General features: G+C 36.8%; 1 pseudogene; it reads right to left on the bottom strand.

The window, feature by feature from the left end:
• Positions 1–5380: 5380 nt before the first annotated feature.
• On the bottom strand, positions 5381–20054 carry LOC113092303 (probable ATP-dependent RNA helicase DDX10; annotated as a pseudogene).
• Positions 20055–20100: the final 46 nt, after the last annotated feature.

Below are 20100 nucleotides of genomic sequence, written 5' to 3'. Positions count from 1 at the left end.
CTTGTAATATAGTACTCAATTGCCATTATGGTAGCCCATACATCTTTAAATGTAATTTTAATGTTGCTTTTTCATCTTTTTTTTTTTACGTGTTTTTGCATAGAGAAAGAAAAAAGCCACAAAAGTGCAGAATTATGTGCGATTAAATTCTGAGTATTTTACATTTTGAGGTAAGCAATTTCTTTAACAACCCTTCGTGTTAAGCAAAACAATAGATGCAATCTGAATTTGTAGGATCATTTACATATACATGTACATTAAGCTCTGGGTGCACAATGCTACAGAGAAATGACTGAAGGGCTACACACTTCTCAGTGCTGAAACAGTCATTAGAGAGGAGAAATAGCACCAAGGGAAATAGCTTTCCAGGCAGGATGAAGGCGCCTAATAAACTCACGTCTGTGATGGATGACTCTGCACCCACAAACCCAGAACACAAAGAGAATCTACACAACACAGTCATATACAAACACAATACATCAAGGTGCATGCCTGTCACATCCACCACAACACTTCGAGTACTGCCTGCCTGCAGTCGTTCAGTAAAGGTGATAAGAATCAAAGACGAATAAACAAGTCCAAACTGCACAGACTGATTAAAAACAAGCTCACTGTGAAAAGAGCCATTCCCTTTCATGCCTCCATCATGTATGTCCAGTATACTGGACAGCACAGTTAAATGTGCATTAAAAGTGTCAATTTAAGTCGCCTTGAAATCAAAGGGAAAATGTATTGTCTTTTAATACAAATATGTTAGGCTTATATACATTATGGGTTTGTGTATATATATTTGATCATTCACATTACATACTCAAGTCTGTAATCACCGCGAAAGCAGCTTCAGGTAGTTAAGGGTATGAAAGGGTATGAATTCTTATGCAATGTAATTATTTCAGTTTTTACTTTTTATTCAATTTGCAAAGCTACATCAAATGTTATATTTTTTTCATTATGGTGTATAAAGTGTAGATTGATGAAAAGGCTATTTAACATAAGGCTGAAACATCAAAATGTGAAAACTTTAAGGGATATAAATACATTCATAAGATTATATATACAATTTCATGATTATTACTATAAATAGTTGTATATTATTATTATTTTATGAAAAAAATATGACTAACTAGATTTTTATTTTCATCCTGTTACGTCTTATTACTTATAATTAATAGTTTAAGTATGTAAACTTGACCGGCACATATTTCTGAAAGATTGACATAATGTGCATTGGAACCCATGTCATTATGGAAAACTAGCCGCCAAATGAGAGTGGGCGAATGATTAGATCTCGAGAACACTTTGAGAAGCTTTTAACGGATCTGACAAAACCAGTATTGGATAAGGTCAACACTGCACAGTGCAAAGTTGTGCTGAAGCTAAATGGTGGCTATATATATAAACTCAATCCAACCCCCCCCCCCCCAACCAGGCATGAGCCAGCTAAATGCAGACAACTAGACAATTCAGAAAGATGGATTTGTGTTGAATAAGAGGCAATAGTCACAAAACCAAAAGTTTTCTTCAAGAACCCTCTATTTCTATTTCCGCCACGGACATGAGGGAGAGTAAATCAATCCCATATTAAGTGATGGTTCAATGTGACAGGAAGGCAATATTCAAACCAGAAATAATGAGAGCAGTTAAACAGTAATATGTTATAGATGGCACCTGGGACTTCCCAGTGGTTCTCACAGGATTGACATCAGCTGTGCTGTTGTTGTTGTTATTTTTTTTGCTTCACTGCAAAAAAAGGCATTTTTAGGTAATTTCGAGGCTGTCTGGCAAGACGCCACACGAGAATTCAATTCCTGTCTTGAGGAGAAGAGGATGTAAAGAAGGGAAGAGGCAGGAAAGGAAATTATAACCTGCACTCTCAGACAATAAATCACATAAAGATATGCGGAGCAGTGAATCTTAAAGTTGCCATAACAATCAGGATACATTTTATTAGTAGAGGGGCATTTTATAAACTCAATATACAATTACAAGGAATGAGAAACTCTGGAGGGGAAGGTGGGTGCAGGGACCGGTTTTCAAAGGAACTAGCTTTGACTGCCCAATAAATGCAACAAAAGACCCTCATCTTCAGCCAGCGAGTTGTAGTACTTAATATTTTTGTGGGCAGTATTTATGGTAACATTAAACTGTAAAATGACTGTAAAAAGCATGAATAACAGTTCAGATACAGGTTTAAACAAAAACAAAAAGTTTAATGATCTTGACCTTCACATCTCAGCCTATAAACCATTTTAAGGAAATGAAGAAAAAAAAACTATTTAAAGGCTTTAAAGTAGTGCTTGTTTGTAATTTCTCCAAACACAAATTCAGACATGGTTTTATGTTTACATGGCACGATGCAACACAATGCATAAAAGACAGTATAAGTCATTATAATTAGTAATTATGTCACCATGGGATGCTACAAATGCCTTGTTTATAATAGGTTTTATTGTTTTTGTCTCAGCGCTCCAGTGTTCTCACCGGGACACGGCATGACAGCATGGTGAGGGGCGTAACATTTCGGTCAGACGTGTGAGGTATTCTGCCGATCACAACGCACTAGATAGCCAATCAGAGCACACCTCGCTTTTCAGACTGATGAGTTTTGTACAAATCGACATCTTTCAGAAATGCGGGGCATAGAGGAGAAACAATAATGTATGTACATTATTTTTAGCAATATCATATGACCCTTTTATATAAATCTGAACGTTTGTCTGAAATTATACCTCAACTTAGAGTTCCCCCACTGAATTTTGTCCATTTCCACCACTGACAGTGACTTCATAAGGGAAACGATCCATTATTAATGTAAGCGACTATTATCAATCAACTATAAATTATATATATTTTACTGTCTTAACTGTATACATTTTTATAATGCATTATTTTCGTGTTTATCCACCAGTTCACATCTAAATTTTGTGTGTTTGCAGCGTAAAAACATGGGTTGATTTTCACATTGGTCCAATCTAAAAACAGCAGCTCTTCCAGCAGGAGGCGCTTTTGAAGTGGCAGAAATATAACTTTTTTTCCCTGGTAACGGCAGAGCACAAAGCAGTGCAGCACCAGACTTTGAAACGTGCATCGCTCACATCACATTCAGCCATATCACAATTATCGTCTTTCTTGTCCCCAAATTTAAGACATAATAATTAAGACTTTCTTGTTCCATTTAAGACTTTTTATGGCCTTAAATGTGATACAACTTAATGTAAGACTTTAAGACTTAAGGACCCACGGAAACCCTGCTACATTTAATTGAATATTAAAGCTTGCTAGTATATGTCATGGATATCTTTATAAAAATCTAAATAAAAATACTGCAGTACTGAAATGATTTTGTTTATACTTTTATTTAAAAACATATTGCTTTAAAAATGCTTGTTTTGAGAAGACGTGTTTTTATGGCTCTACGTTAAAGATGTTCTTTTTGAATTTCAGCTGATAGGGAGACACCTTGAAATATAATTAGGCAAATTTGTTTTAACTGCATCTAATTTCCCTTTGCCTAGAAGACAGCTTCAGTAAAAGTGGCACAGCTTACTGCATCCCATCTCCTACTTGAAAACAAGAGATCCTGGGATGTGCTACTCTTACTTGATCTTTAAATACAACATCAGCTGTCGATCTGAGACAACATAGAATAGATATGTGCTGAGATGGGAAGGACTTTCTTTGAGCTGACTGAAACTTCTTTGGAGAATGTGCAATTGCAAAACAAGGCACTGAACATTTCCTATAGGACCACTGATGTACCAAAGCATTTGTGAAAGTAATCATCTGAAAATTGAAAATACTCATGTCTCAGTTTTTTTTTTTTTTTTTGGTCCATACTATGGAAGTCAATGGGCAACAATTTTGTGTTCCAAAGAAGAATGAAAGTCATACAGGTTTAGACATAAGGGTGGGTAAATGGCAGAATTTTATTAAAAAAAAAAATTTTTTACTGCAGTGCAAATCTGAAAATACTGGATCATGAGCTGTTTGTGTGTAAACACAGTACTGCACTTCACTCTGAAACATGCAGCAAATATTTATTTGATCAAATCTCAGCTAAATTGATTTGATAATAGCACTAATATATATTGCAATATTGGTTTTCATTTCATTTAATCATATCGCCCTAGTTGTTGGATCCCCACTATATCTGTTAACTGCTGCAACAGGATCAACGAGTCAGTTAAACTTAAGAATGAATCATTGAGAAATGTTTTTGACTGGATTGACTGATTCACTGAAAAGATTCACAGCTTAGACATGAACCTTCACAGATGGACCACTCATTCATTTTACTGTAACTCAGCATTCATTGCAACTACACTCTCCCTTTAAGGAACATTTCCAAAGATTTGTACAGTGTCTTGGAATTCAGGTCACAAAGCATTGGCAGGGGCAGAGGTGAAGCAGGGCCAATAAGATCCCATTAGATTTATGGGAGGGGGGTAACTGTCAAGACAGCAAAGGAGGGAGATCGGTATCGCAACATTAAAGAGCTCATTTTTAGTGATGCCTCTGGCTCCTGTCCCGAACTCCAGCCTCTGATATGACGGAAGAGAAAATGGGTGAGTGAGCCAAAGGAAGAGGAAGAAAGAGAGATTTACAGCGCCGGAGCCTCTCCTGCATTCAGTAAGTGTAGCCATGCAGTAAACACACCGCACCAAGTCATTAATCAGAGCCGCTGCTGCTGTCTGTGCCATATCACCTGTACTGCTTCATTACGCATTAAGGACGCTGTGTGTCGGTGAGTGTCCTTAATGCGTGTACATGGATGAATCACAAAAAAACAGAAACATAAAGGTGCAGGCTGACAGATGGGAAGAAGAATGGTGTTGATCATGTGATAAAGGACATGATTGGGTTTTGCAATAGAGGACTGAATGAAAGAGGAGAAGCAAGTGTGAGAAAGAGAGGGTGAGAGAGAAAAGAAAACAATGCATAACATATGATCCTGCCTCTCACTTTAAATCTAGATGTAATTATGCATTTTATAGATTATCTACAGCCAGCTAAAAGATCTGTGCTTAATGCTGCCATGGGGAAAATTAATCATCATGAATCATTTTTCCCTGTAGAGGGATTCCTTCTCCGAGAGGCAATTCTGTAGCGGACCTCCGTAAAAAAAGAACACCGGATCAGCATGCCTGAGCCTAATCGAACGCTACAAACTCAATACAAGCAGAGAGAGAGCTGAGAAAGCACAGGTGGTAATTAAGTATCAGAAGAATCAATTCCTCATTTCAGAATAATTATGGCCACGTGACGTGGTGTCGGACTGATTGGCTTGATTTACTGATGTAATGGTTTTCCACTAGCACAAAGGCCTGCATACCTCCACAATTCGCGGATAAGGGGAAAATGTGATATTTGGTTCAACCCTCAAATATGGGCATTCACTTTGAAGCTGTGCATAATTGGAAACTTTGTGTTTTAGAGGATCAATATCCTTTATGCCATGTCCTGTGCCTTTTTTTTACTGCTCCAAGCTTCTCATGAAAAACCCGTATTTACATACCATAAAATCTGTATTTATAGTGATGAATCAGAGGTTTGAGAGATGAAATTGCTGCACGACCTTTGAAAGTGATGAAAGTCATTCAAGTTGTTCACAAAAACTTTATTTTTACCCTTCTTCCTCATCTGAGGACTCAGAGTTGAACACTTTGTCGGGGTCAGGAAGTGTGCTGGGGTCAAATTCTTCATCGGCACCTGACAGATATGCTACCACCACCTCCTCCTCCTTCTCCTCATCATCAGTTTTTAGTTCTCCTGTTTGGTCAGTTTCCTAGTATGATTCTTTTTTCATTTTCCTGTTAACACTATAGAAAATATTTTGAACAATGTTAAAAAAACAAACAGTTCAGATTCCTTATGACTTTTAATGTATTTTTTTGTACAAAGGAATACAATGGAAATCGAAACCGGTTTAGTTACCAACTTTCTTCAAGATTTCGTTTTTTATGTTTCACAGATAAAAAAAAAGAAAGTGATACATGCTTGGAACGATCTTTTGGTGGATAACTGATGACAGAAAGTAAATTTTTAAGTTGACTATCGTTTCAATTTTGAAGACGTAGTAACTTATCTACCCCTAAAAGCTGCATATTAGTATCTTAGTGTAGTAATCTTGTAAAATGTGTAATGTTAAGGAACGTCTATGTACTGTTTAGGGGCAAATAAGGTGCAAAAATGTCCTTTTGAAGGTACTGCCCAGTGACATCTGTATTAACCAAACTTTAAATAACAAAACTGAGCATCTGAAGGGGTTCAGCAAGAGCTGAGCAACTGACATTGAGAATGCTAATAAACAGATCTCTCTAGGTACTTGTGGCCATTAGAGGTACTTAACATCCCGTTTAATGGATACTATCTCCTTAAAATAAGAGAGCTCTTTGATCATTTATAACCAAAGAGTGTCCTTTTCCTCCAGTGAAAATGAAAGAATCGATTCCAGCCCTGTCTTTGTTCATTAAAAGTTTCAAAAGCCTAACAACTCAGACCTTGGGCCGGTCACAACCAGCTTTTCCTGACTGGTCTGCTCCACCTCCAGACTGACTTTGCTGTGCCCTCAGGAAACTTCTCAATCCTGGTACGGTCTGTGGGGTACGGCCTGACCCCGCGTTCTGACACTCTGTCCATTGGTTTAAGACAGAGAAAAACAAATACCTGTGGCCAAACGGTTTTCTACCTGGTTTCTTATACAAAACACCATAAATCTACATCCACATGGTGAGACTGAATCGTCTGTGCCAGGCTTATATTGTGGTATGATCTATTTCAGATAAAGCAACAAAATAAAAACATATAAAATGAACTGTGCTTGGTCACTTTACAGGTCATCTTCATGTCTTAGTGGGTGGTAGTAGGCCAGAATAATCTTGTGTAAAACAGCCATTTGCTGTCAAAGATTTGGTTAGGGGACCGCGAATATTTTCATATAGTTTGTCATTGTCGCCTACTAGTTATGTTGTTGTGCTTTTCATCAAGAATAACAATGATCCATCTGTCATGCATTTGATCAAAGCCTTAAAAATTGAAAGGTGTATAGATGTAAGCACACCAGACAATTATCTTTAATTGTAAAATATGACACCAAGATCACTTTACAATATATTAAAAGAGAAAGCAGTTATTTCAAAATTGTAATAATATTTAACTGTTTATACTGTATTTTTATTCTAAATAAATGCAGCCTTGGTAAGCATAAGAGACTTCTTTACATCAAAACAAAAAATCTTTACTGACCCCAAATTTTAAAGGTTTCTGTAAACGAATTGAGTTATATTAAAGGTGTCATATGATGTGATCTAAATTTTTCCTTTCTCTTTGGAGAGTTACAAGCTCTTGGTGCATAAAGAAGATCTGTAAAGTTTCAGATATGTGCAGCGTATTTTGCGGAAGATCAGGACTGTTTCCTCTGGGAGTAGCCTACAACGCCAGTGTCTGTTTCTATAAACTGGGGCAGTTTAAGCCATTATAATCAGTAATCATGTCCCCACTGGATGCAACAATTGCTACACCATATCACGTTCATTATCGCAGATGTATCGTCTTCGATAATGAACACGAAATTGTGTAGCTTGTCAGTGATCTACGGCTCTGTCTATTAAATGCCCCTCCATCTGGAAGCAGGTGATAAAGATTTAACACTAATCAGGGAACAGGCTTTACTGACTAGATGAGCGTGGTCATCGCATGCGATATATCGCCCAGCCCTACTCTGAAGGGTCCATCTATTTTGCCAAACGTCTCAAGAGGAGCACCAAAAGAAGTGAAACTGAGGAAATGACGCTGCACTGCTATCTGTTGCAGCACATGCTGTCAAAAGGGCGATTCAGTAGCTCTCTAAATTAATTTGGACCATGTGTAATGATGGACAGATCGACCACCAGTCGAAGGAATGAGTGAATGCTAAAAGAGCGCTGAGATTCATTGTTAGGGTAGTGATGAATAGTCACACGTTCTTGGACAGACTGCTGAATTGATCAGATGACAAACGAGAGGAGAGCAGCAGCTGCATTTCCATATGGATGCGCAGAGCTCAATCCCCCAGCGAGGACAGGCAGAGAGAGAAGGGACACATGACAGCTGCCATCCTGTGAATCATGCGTTGTCTACCGGAGGGAAACGCCAGAGACTGAGGGGCATCTCTCATCCTATGACAGGAATTCCTCATTTCAAACCACAAACCATTTTATGGTTCTTTCTAATCCTCGAATTTGCTTTAATTCACAAACATATCTCTCATCATTAACATCCAGCTAGTAAGAGCTTTCAGGATGATTTTGAGCTAAGGTTGACGTACCTCTTTATGCTGTTTGTTCACTTCCCTTCGAGCTGCTCTCTCCTTCAGTCTTTTCTCCTGTTGAAAACGAAAGGAAAACAGAAACAACTTGATAAATAGGTGCTCAGGTACTCAGATTTGGTCAGGGCACAGTCTCATTAACATGCCAAACAGCCAGGGGTTGAAATGATTACACAGACTCAGGGAAAAGAAAGCACAATTTAACTTCAGTGCTCTGCATTTCTTTTGGAGAGAGAATGAATAGGGCTTGATGTTTATCTTGTGTCACTTTCCAAAATGAAGGGCGACTGGACTGCCAGACACAACTACACATATTACTAGTGACTCACAGATGTCTGGGAGACAGGGAATATTTAGAGGTTGAGGGTTGTACAGAAATCAGAGCGCTGAGAGTGTAATAAAACCAATGTCAAGTGCATTTCATTGGCTTTTCATTACTCTCTAAATGTCAAATGACGCTAAATGTGGAAACGTATCCATGGCTTCACTTGGATACACCACTGAACAAATATCAGTGCCACAAAATCAAAGTCAGTGACAGGGGTGGGTTGCCATTAAAGATTTCCATTAAAGATTTTCTTTTATCAAAACACTTAGGGGGGGGGGGGGGGGGGGGGGTAGGGTGAAATGCTCGTTTTCACTCAATCTCTTGTTAATCTTGAGTACCTATAGAGTAGTACTGCATCCTTCATAAATCCAAAAAGTCTTTAGTTTTATTATATTTATAAGAGAAACATACCGATTTTTTCCCCGGAAAAACACGACCGGCTGGAGGCGTGACGTGTGGGCGGAGTTAAAGAATCACGAGCGCCAGTAGGCTTTTGCGTTGAGAGCGTTTGGGAGCTGTGACATTACCGTGAGGGAAAACCATCATCCAAAACAAACCATGGCTAACAGTCAGATTCAGCCGTTTATTTATGATCCAGAATCAGATCCCGAGGCTGAAACTGCAGTGCAGCAGCATCAACGACTACAGCAGGACGTCTCTATGTGGTATGTATTGAAACTATATATATTTGCTTAGCGGTTTTGGAAAATGACTAAGTTCCACTTTATGTCGTCTGCGGTTCCAACACACGATCGTGACCCTTTTTCGTTGGGATTGCATCATCCTTAAGAAATAAACGATGTGCAAATCCGGCGTCAAACTGGGCCTTGTTTGTAAAACAAGCATCTTCGAAATGCAGGGAACAAGCACAAACACTTGCACAACTCCGTTGATGCTCTGTAAAAATAAACTCCATCCACTGGTCCCTTGATGCTGTTTTTTTTTTTTTTTTGTATGGGGGGCGGGGGGGTAATCTGTGCAGGGTTGTCTTGCCCTGGCAACCAAAATACACTTCTTTTGTGAAATTTTGCTCTCGCTCTGATCAGTGAATGTCTCTGCTTCGCTCTGCTCTACGGGAGCGCGCGCTCTCCCGGCAGAAGTGCCCTCAGGACCCATATAAGGAGATTCTGCTCCATCTAACGTCACACAGAGCCATACTCGAAAAAAACTTTCCGAAACTTGTGACAAACTGGAAGAGGTATTTTTGGAACAAAAATACTCCTTCAAATGTACAACTTAATTTTTTAAACTTTGTCCATGTTTAGCATGGGAATCCAACTCTTTAACAGTGTAAAAAACTCAGTATGCATGAAATAGCATTTCACCCCCCCTTTAACTTCAAATAACTTCACTATTACTTTGAGCAGATATTACAATGCTTGCTATGGCTGTTCCTGGTTGCTCTTATAAAATGCAAAAGTGATCGTTTATTTAGGAATATTTTTGGTGTTTCTTCCAGTGTTATTTTAGTTCCAAATGACATCTCTTTTTCGCTTTTAGTTTTAGTTAATTATAATAGTTCTTTCAATTCTTTAATAAATAAAAAAGCTATAATTAATAAAGCTTAAGTGTGATCCTGACCAGAGGATATTTGAAAAAGCCAGAAACACTCTTCTATCTAAACAACTCTATCAATAGGTTATTATCCTCCTACAGATCCGGCAAGAACAATGTGGTACTGTATGAAACTACCTACTTATAAAAAAAAAGTTTGATATTAATGGCTTATGAGGTCTAAGGTCTAAGCGTACTTTTAATGTTAAACTTTACTGACACTTCTTGATCACACAGAGTTTCTGACTTGGCACGCATCACATGCAGAAAAACCCGTCAGTTTTAAAGAAACAGAAAAACTCTTTTGCATTATGTTAGTCTCTGTAACTCTCAGGGTTCAACTACAAATGCTGTTCTGCTGGAGTAATAAAGACTCTATGAGAGAATATGAAGCACAAAGGCACCAGCAAGCCTAGTGTGTCTGATTAATGAGCATGTGCATGTATCTGATGGATTACTGGGTAGCTGCCTCTCAAAGTCTCTGACAGCACAAAATACAAAATCAAAATAGATTAGGATGGTTAGACTTTTCACAGGAACGTTCACAGACACAAGGCAATTTTTTTCTGCATTGTGCTTTTCAGAGAAAAAAGGGGAAAAAATAGTTTTTACTGTATGCCAGTTTGAATGTCAGCAGGAGAGACTGGCACCAGCATGTTTTTATTGTAGTTTTAGCTTGGGTGAGAAGTGAAATATATAAAACCTACCTTCCTGGGTTAACATGGACAACGAATACTATGTATATACATTTTTTTTTAAACTAGAGCCAAATATTCAAACTGATAGCTCATTAAATCAACAAGAATTAAGTTTGTAAAACAATTTATTTCAACAACTTGATGTATTTCTGAGCAATATAGATTATTCGATTAGATAAAAAATGGCTATTACATACTAGAATAGAGCTGACCTGAATGAGAGTGGGCTGAATAGCTGTTGGCTATTGGAGAACATTATCATATAACATGCAAAGTGTAAGTGATTCTCAGAAGAACAGGAGTATGGTTTCAGAGATTTTATATATATATAAATATATAAATAAAGTTGTTAAAAAAAATACCATGCAGAAAAAAAAGGTTGACTTTAATGTTTGCTTTTCAATGACGACTCATCTGCTTAAATGCTTGGTAAAAACCCAGCCATGACACATCTGCATGTTTACCATTCTCTGATGTAGGTAAATAGTCATATGACATGCAGGAAAACAATTACAATTTTAATTTCTTATTTTTAGCAAGTGTTCAATTTTGAGTGTTTCAATTAGAAAAAAATTATTTATTTTCATTTTACATTTTCATGATTAAATAATTGCTTGTAAAACATTTGAGTTAGCATTTTATTTAGATTTTTTGTTAGCTTAACACTTTTATGATTTAATTACAGTTTAGAAAAACCTGTTCTAATGGTAAGCAGACATATTTAAACATTGTGTTCATCTGAGCATATTGTAAGTTCAGCTCCTGCCATTCCGGTGCACTATCATTATATAAAAAAAGTGGAAAACAGCAAAAATCTACTAAAAACTAACTTTAGGTTTAACTGGAGGTCACCGAAATAGGACATAAAGAACATGGTGCTCATCTGCTCTGTGTCAAGTTATAGAAATAGATCCAATTACTTCTGTGCCTTCTCACTGAGCTACACACTCCCAGGGATCGATTTCAAAATAAATAAATAAATAAGCTGAAAACAGCATCAGACACAAAACTAGAGATGCACTTCACCAAACTTGACTCTTAACGAGAAAACACTCTGTGCTGGAATGATGCAAATAGTGTGATTTTTCTGGAAAGCAATCCTTTAAAAGCTTGTTCAAATAAGTCAGAGGCCCAATCTCAGCACTCATGCCTGGAGCTTCAAGCCACGCTGCCTGCACAGGCATCTCAGATATTTCGATTTGCCCAGACTTGCAGGAGCACCAGCCACAGGGCCAGAGTGTCTTTTCGATTGCCCACTGCCTTCAGCTTCTTCAATATTACTTTAATATGAACACCTGGAGGTGAGCACAATAAATAAAGGGATTCAAAGAAGCCTTCAGATTCAAGGAGGAGCTATATGGACTTTGCATGAACCAGGAGGATGGAAAATATGATGTACAATCAATCTCACCCAATGTTTGTCCTTGATTTTATGACGGTACTCGATTTTGTCGAACTCCTTGTCTAACTTGCGGAGCCGCTCTTTGGCTGCTTCCATGTTAATGCCAGATATCTCCTCATCCTCCTGTTAATTTACATTGCTTTTATGAATCTCAGTAATGTGAATCAGAAAACACAAACCTCTCCATCCTCAGTGAAGATCTTTTTAGTGTTGGCCTTGAAGTTTTCTTGCATTTTCTTTGCATCTGTGAATTTAGATTCCTTTTGTTTCTTATTCTTGGCCTTAGCATCTGTGTCCTAAAAAAAAGAAAAAAAAGAGGAAACTATAACTGTAAAAACTGAATTTTCTTTTTAATGTCTTTACTGTATTGTTTGGTCAATTTAAAGATGCATTATTCCTTAAAATACTACTACTAATAGTAAATTTTTAATTAATCATTTTCAATAATAACATTAAGATATATCATTGCATTAACACAAAAGACAGCCCTTATTTTTGCAAAGTAGCTGTATGGAAATGATATATCTGACTGTACTGCAGTTCTTGATTGTAGAGCCTCAAGACACATCAGGCAATTTTGACTTGACTCACAGGTCTGCGTCTTTCATAAACTTGCCAGGCTTGCACAGGAGTCATGTGTCTCAAACGCATATTGAAAGAAGTGTTACATAATTTAGCATGTCTTCATATCTGCAGGCCAATTAAAATAATGTGCTTTAAATGCAAAGTGCACAGAACTAGAATAGAAGCCCTTCTGAATCACAGTGCAATGGGTCACAACAGCCGAGATGTTAGGAGGAAGATTCAAGGTGGTTGTGAAAAACACATTTTTCCCACAGTTACAAAGATAAGCTGCATTAATTATTTTCCATGTTTCAAGCTGAGGATAAAACTGAAGTTTGTAATTTGTATTCAAGCCTTTTTATACATTGTTTGTGATTCTGTATTCTTAAAGTCCTGTATTATTTTAAAATAGATGAAAATGATGGATTCAGTAATGTCCTGTTTCTGCAGGGCAAAATGTGACTATTATTCTGTTATACAGCCAAAAGTATGCAGACATTTTGTTTTAATTAACAGTTTTGGCAATTTCAGTCCCACTTATTTTTAGCAGGTGCATAAAATCAAACATACAGTCATGAAATTGCCTTAGGCAACCATTTATATTGAATTGGGACCCTTTGTCTGCTAATAATTCCTGTGTTCACAAAGCACAGCCCATCAGAAATGTGCAATAACTGTAATTACACCAGATGTGTGTTTTATTATTTACCTCATCATCATCCTGGCTCTCTTCATTGATATTGAACACATCTTTATGCTTGACAGTCAGTAGGTCCAGATCTTTCTGGCTGTCTTCATTCTCCTCATTAAAGCCAAAAAGCAGAGCTGCAGGCTTTAATGACTCCTCCTCATCCTCTTCCTCAGACTGTGAGGATTGAGACTTAGACTGCTCTCCTTTGAGTTGGGCTATAAAATTCTTCAGCTCATATTCAGACATGTGTCCTGCAGAACCACTATCATCCTGCGCCACTCCACTTTTCTGTTGCTGGGCCTTGTTGAAGAAACAGACCCGAATGCGCCATCGCCAAACCCAGTGACCTGACAGTGATGAGATCACACAGCTTGAATGATCAAATGCATTTTTAAAAACCCATTTTTATAACCCATTTTTGCCACATTTATAAAAAGAGTTGCAAACAAAAAGTTTATTAAAAAAAAATATATATATATATATATATATAAATTCTATAATATATAAAATGTACATTTATAAAATGTAAAATGTTTTTAAATTAACAGGTATATGCTGTTTTAAAGGAAGTTGACTGTTCAAATATGATTATAAATATAATTGCTGAATATATAGTGACAGATACATTTTAATTACATTTGCAGACAGGATTGTTTTTTAAGGATTATAAAACCTAAAACATTTATATATTATTGGACTATTTTTTATATTTATAAACAAATTTTCAATAAAAGATAACTGTTCATATATGATCTTAAATATGACTTGCTGAATATACAGATACATGTAGATACAGTCCTCATGAGCGTGTTCAAAGTGGATTCACACATCACACACAAACACATTTCCATAGAGGGCTGCTGGTACTGGGCATTGCTTCATAGCATCCACTCACATGGCATATTCTGGGAGTTTGAGCTGGAAAGCATCAAAGACGTCTTTGTTCTTCATCAGATTGACTGAGCGGAGCTAGGACACAAAACACTGCCGTTGAGAGGAGGGGGAAAAAGAGAAGAGGCATTACGGAGGATAATATCTGAAAACTGATAAACACATTAGTGAGAGTGCACGAGCAGACGTTTCATGGAGCAATTTGCCCGATTACATTTCATGCAGTTCTTCTCTATATAATGAAACTCGCAAAGCTCAGCCCTGAGCGTGAGGCAGACAATCAGATTATCCTAAAAGCATGGATCAGCTCTACAATATAACATCAGCCGTTAGTGTTTGAGACGAGGTGTGACAGAATGCACAGGAAGTCAGGTCTCCTCTGGCCTTACCCTCTGTGCTCGTTCCTTCTGCTCTTTCTCCTGTGTCAGGAAGGCCTCCAACTTCTGCTGGATGCACACCAACTTCTCTGGGTTTCACCCTGAGAACAAATTAATACAAATGATTAAAGCAATGGTCTTGTTTACACCGGGTGTTAACATCTGTCAAGTGGTCAGTGCTGGTGTAAACAGGGTCCAGTGTAATTGTGATTGGGTGAAAACTTAATAGTGCTGTCAAATCAATTAATCACACCCAAAATAAAAGTTTGTGTTTACATAATATATGTGTGTACTGTGTATATTTATATGTATATGTAACCCTGGACCACAAAACCTTACGTCTTAAGTGTCAATTTTTGGAAGTTGAAATTTATACATCATCTGAAAGCTAAATAAATATGTTTTCCATTGATGTAAGGCTTGGACAGTAGCACAATATTTGGCCAAGATACAACTAATACCTTCATAGAGATGCACTTACTTGATTTGGTTAATGGGAATTTTTTCGCTTGAAGCTGTGCAATCATGCCCTTCTCCTCCGAGGGCAATAGGACAAGAAGAGCTTCACCTCCCTCCTTATGCCTGCAGAGAAAGAGAAAGAGAGAATGTGTCTGTTCAAGGAATATTTCACTCAGTCAGGATTAGAATGAGATGATGGTGAGTGCATGAAGTCAGAATTAAAAATTTTAGGTGAACTATTCCTTTAAGGTCACACTAGGTGGTCTGCTGCAATACAGGCCTCTCACACAAATGTTTCTCTTTTTTTAAATGCTTAGCTCTATGAGTGTTCATGTTAAAGCTCATGAGCTTTCTGCAAAGGGTGGTGATCTACGAAGGGGAGTCACTGAGAATATCGATTCCACACCAAAAAGACAAGAGTAACACCAAAGAAAAGAGAGTGAAGCTGGCAGCTGGGTGGACAGCAGGTGTGTGAAACACTGAGAAACTTGACATGTTTCTGTAGCTATCCAGTGCCTAATACTTGCCCTCAAGGTGAGACAGTAAACAAGTCAACCCATAGTCCAAAAATTGAAAAAACTCAATAGCTGATGTTAATCCAAACTTTTTTCTGCTGGGTGGACATTTTGGCCAAAAACATTCTAATGCCAGACCTGTACAGCAGCACACTGACAATAAATGTGTACATTTTTACTTTAATGTGCTATTCATATTTGATTTGACCTGTGATGTCACTTACAAAAATTTACCACTTGATTTCTATAGTCAAATGGTATATCCTTCAAATGGTAATCAATATGCCAATAAAACATGGTAACTAAACTTTATTGCAATAAAACCATGGTTAAATTTTTGTAAGGGGTAACTAAATTATGCCCATTTTGGGTTACCTTTTTTATAGTGCCATTACCAAGAAATTTGATAAAAAATGATCTCACTCAGAACAGTTATATCACATAATAAATATAATATCATATGGAAAAAAAAGAGGCATCACAGCTTAGAGGGAACAATGAAATCCAATGTAAACATTGTTTCCATATGTATTAAATTCATGGAAGTGAACAAATCTGCCATCTAGTGTTACAGATAAAACACTCTTGTGCAAATGTCAAATTCCTGTGAAGGTTTTCACAATGCTTTTTGAAAAAATGAACCATTAGTGAATACAGAATACAACAGTTGAGCACTGTTACCTGGCTGTTCAGCCAACTCTGTGGATGTATGTGTTTGCATCTTCAGGAAAGTCCAACTGCAGCACCCAGTTCACTGCAGGGAAGTCTAGGACCACAGACAAAAAATGCATGGTTACAACGTTTTTGCCCATTAAATGGCTTTTTAGTTTCGCCTATTAATCAAACAGAATTATTTACAGGACAATCTGCTAACATGCCTGCAAATAAGATAATAATTTGACATCACTAGTTTCAGTCATTTAAAGCCAATATGTGCATTTGTCCACAATTGCCTTTCTGCCAAGTATGGTGACCCATACTCAGAATTTGTGCTCTGCATTTAACCCATCCGAAGTGCACACTCACAGAGCAGTGAACACACACACACACACACACACACACTTTGAACACACAGTGGGCAGCCATTTATGCTGCGGTGCCCGGGGAGCAGTTGGGGGTTCGATGCCTTGCTCAAGGGCACCTAAGTGGTGGTATTGAAGGTGGAGAGAGAACTGTACATGCACTCCCCCCACCTACAATTCCTGCCGGCCCGGGACTTAAACTCACAACCTTTCGATTGGGAGTCCGACTCTCTAACCATTAGGTTAGAGACTTCCCCAATCATCATTGGGGGATGATCGCTCTGGAAGCGATGTCTGTGGCAAAGAGGACTGCTAAGGTTTTGTGGACAAAGTCATTATAAACCACCACCCTCTTCATCTGCTGCTGTTTGCCATGCAAAGCGAGTATGGAGGTTCCCGGATGCAACGATCAGAAGACCTGGAACAAATACTGAACCTGCACATGCAGAACAACACCAATGCATCCCATCAGTATTACACTATTAGTAACAGAGATGCATTATAGTACATAATAGAATTATGCTAATAGTACTCATAATAACTATCAACAGAGAAGAGTTGTTGTAAATTAAAACATTATTTTAAAATGTTACTGTTTTTAAGTGTACTTTGTTTGGGACAGAATTATGTTTAATATTTTTAGAGGAGTTTCCTATTCTCATCAAAGCTGCATTTATTTGATCAAAACTACACACACACAAAATTATATTGTGAAATATTATTATGATTTAAAATAATGTTCTTCTATTTCAATATACATTAAAATGTAATTAATTTCTTTGATGTAAAGCTGAATTTTCTGCATCATTACTCCAGTCTTCAGTGTCACATGATCCTTCAGAAATCATTCTAATATTCTGATTTATCTTCAGAAATTCAGCTTTGCATCAGAGAAATAAATTATATTTGAATGGATATTAAAATAGAAACCATTAGTTTATATTGGAATAACATATTTTTGATCAAATAAATGCAGCCTTGATAAGCATAAGACATTTAGTTAAACATCTAAACAAACAACAACAAAGACAAAAAACAACAACAACAAAATCATAATACCATTTGAAATAATAAAAAAAAGACTGTTAAATTCTTGGGTTAAAAAAGGGATGTAAAAAAATTTTTTCAAACTTTTCAGCCACTGCATTCTATAAAAACAGACACTGAGATGTACTTCTGAAAAGAAACTGTTTGAGCTGTTACCTCTTTGCAGCAAGGTGACTCCTCAAAAACAAGAAGAGCATGCTGACTTTCTGATGCAGCGCACACACCACATAGTTCTGTTCCAGAGTGGCTGGAATACTGCAGAGAAGATCAATGTTTAAGAGCTTCATGTCCATGATGTTAAAAGCCACTGACATTAAAGGTATTGATCACCTGAAAAAGTAAGACATTTTAAAGAATGTAGGTAACCAAAAAGTTGCTGGTAGGCAATGACTTTCTTAGAATAGTTTTTTTTTTTCATACTTTGGAAGTTGGTGAGTACAGGCAACTGTTTGGTTACCAACAATGTTCTCTCTAAGCTGCGCACAGGACACACGCAAAAAAAATTATTTGATTGAATTCTAGTAAATGCAAAATAATTGCAATGCTCGGGCAAACCGCTACAGAGTTAGAAAGAGAATGATGTGTGCCAAATATTGGAAATAATGTTGGAAAAAGAGTTCCAACAAACAAAATTATGTGAAAAAAAAACAAAAAAAAAAAACATTGTTTTAAAGTAAAGTGGCTTGACTGAGTGGTGGAAATAGCAGACAATGGGCACAGAACGATAACTACATTCAGAAACATTTACAGTCACACACAGGTTTAGTGCACAAACCGGGATGTTTAGATAAACATATTTACTTACCAAGATATACAAGAATTTAAATGTCAAATTCTTTGAAAATATTTAGCTTACAGATCTCAGTTTAAATTATTCAGTTTTTATATTATATTATATTATATTATATTATATTATATTATATTATATTATATTATATTATATTATATTATATTATATTATATTATATTATAAGCCTAATAAATAATTGACCTCTAAAAGGTAATTCATGAGTAATATCTGCCTAATTTTTTCATATTACATTTAATGTTATATTATATTATTATAATAAAGAATATGTTTTGCATTAGATTTTTTTTTTAACCACAGTTTTACTACAAATACCATGGTTAATTTGTGGTTACCATGGTTTTACTATAGTTTTTTTTTTTTTTTTGACATGGTTAACTTTTCTAAGGGACTTCAAGGGTCAAATCAAATATAAATAGCACATTAAAGTTAGATGTTACACAGTTTGTGTGTGTGTGTGTGTGTGTGTATGTGTTTGTGCTGTACAGGTCTGGTTTAAGAATGTTTTGGCCCAGGTGGCTGAAATGTCCGCCCAATAGAGAAAAAATGTGGATCGAACATTGTTTAACAACATTCTTCCATTTTTTATGTGTGAAATTCATACAGGCTTGGAACAACATGAGGTTGAGTAAATAATGACACAGTTTTCAATTTTGGGTGAACTATCTCTTTAAGAGCAGGCTCACAAACATAGATGCCCAACACAAACACTATTAAAATTAAGATCTTACCTGAACTTGGCTCGCTCGTGGACCTGCACATACTCTGGGTTCTTCAGGCTCAGTCTGGCCAGATCCCTGACGGACCTGGTTTGAGTGGCAGAGAGGAGTGGAAGGTTTTTGGAAGGATTTCAACAATGGCTTTGAGCGTATCAGTGAAACCCATGTCCAGAATTCTGTTGGCTTCATCAAGTAATGCCAGGGAAGAGGAAGTAAGCCATGTTATTTAAAACAACTGGCTGAAAATAAGAAAAGTAAACATATGAACCACCGTTCAAAAAATCTGAAGTCAGTAAAATTCTATTCACTGACAAATTCTGACAAAAATGTACAGTGATTTCCACAAAAATACTAAGATACAGAACAACTGCTTTCAGAATTGATAATAAGGATTTCTGATTGATCACGAGACACTCAAGACTGGATTAATGATGCTGAAAATTCTGCTTTGTCATCACATTAATAAATGACCATTTAAAATATATCAAAATAGAAAACAGCTATTTGTAATACTTCACAATATTACTGTTTCAGTATTTTGGATCAAATAAATGCAGACTTTTTTCAAAAACAAAACAAAATCTAAATCTCACTGACCCAAAATTTATGAACAGCAGTGTGTTTAAAACATTTGCTAGCACCATCCTACCTAGCATGTGCAGATCTGAAACATGAAAGGTGGTTAGCAAACGTGCAGATAATGATGGTCAGATGGATCTT

Source organism: Carassius auratus, unplaced genomic scaffold, assembly GCF_003368295.1.
Source record: "Carassius auratus strain Wakin unplaced genomic scaffold, ASM336829v1 scaf_tig00214550, whole genome shotgun sequence".
In the NCBI taxonomy this organism is placed as follows: domain Eukaryota; kingdom Metazoa; phylum Chordata; class Actinopteri; order Cypriniformes; family Cyprinidae; genus Carassius; species Carassius auratus.
The sequence above is the reverse complement of the archived record's forward strand: the minus strand, read 5'-3'. Positions and strand labels throughout refer to the sequence as shown.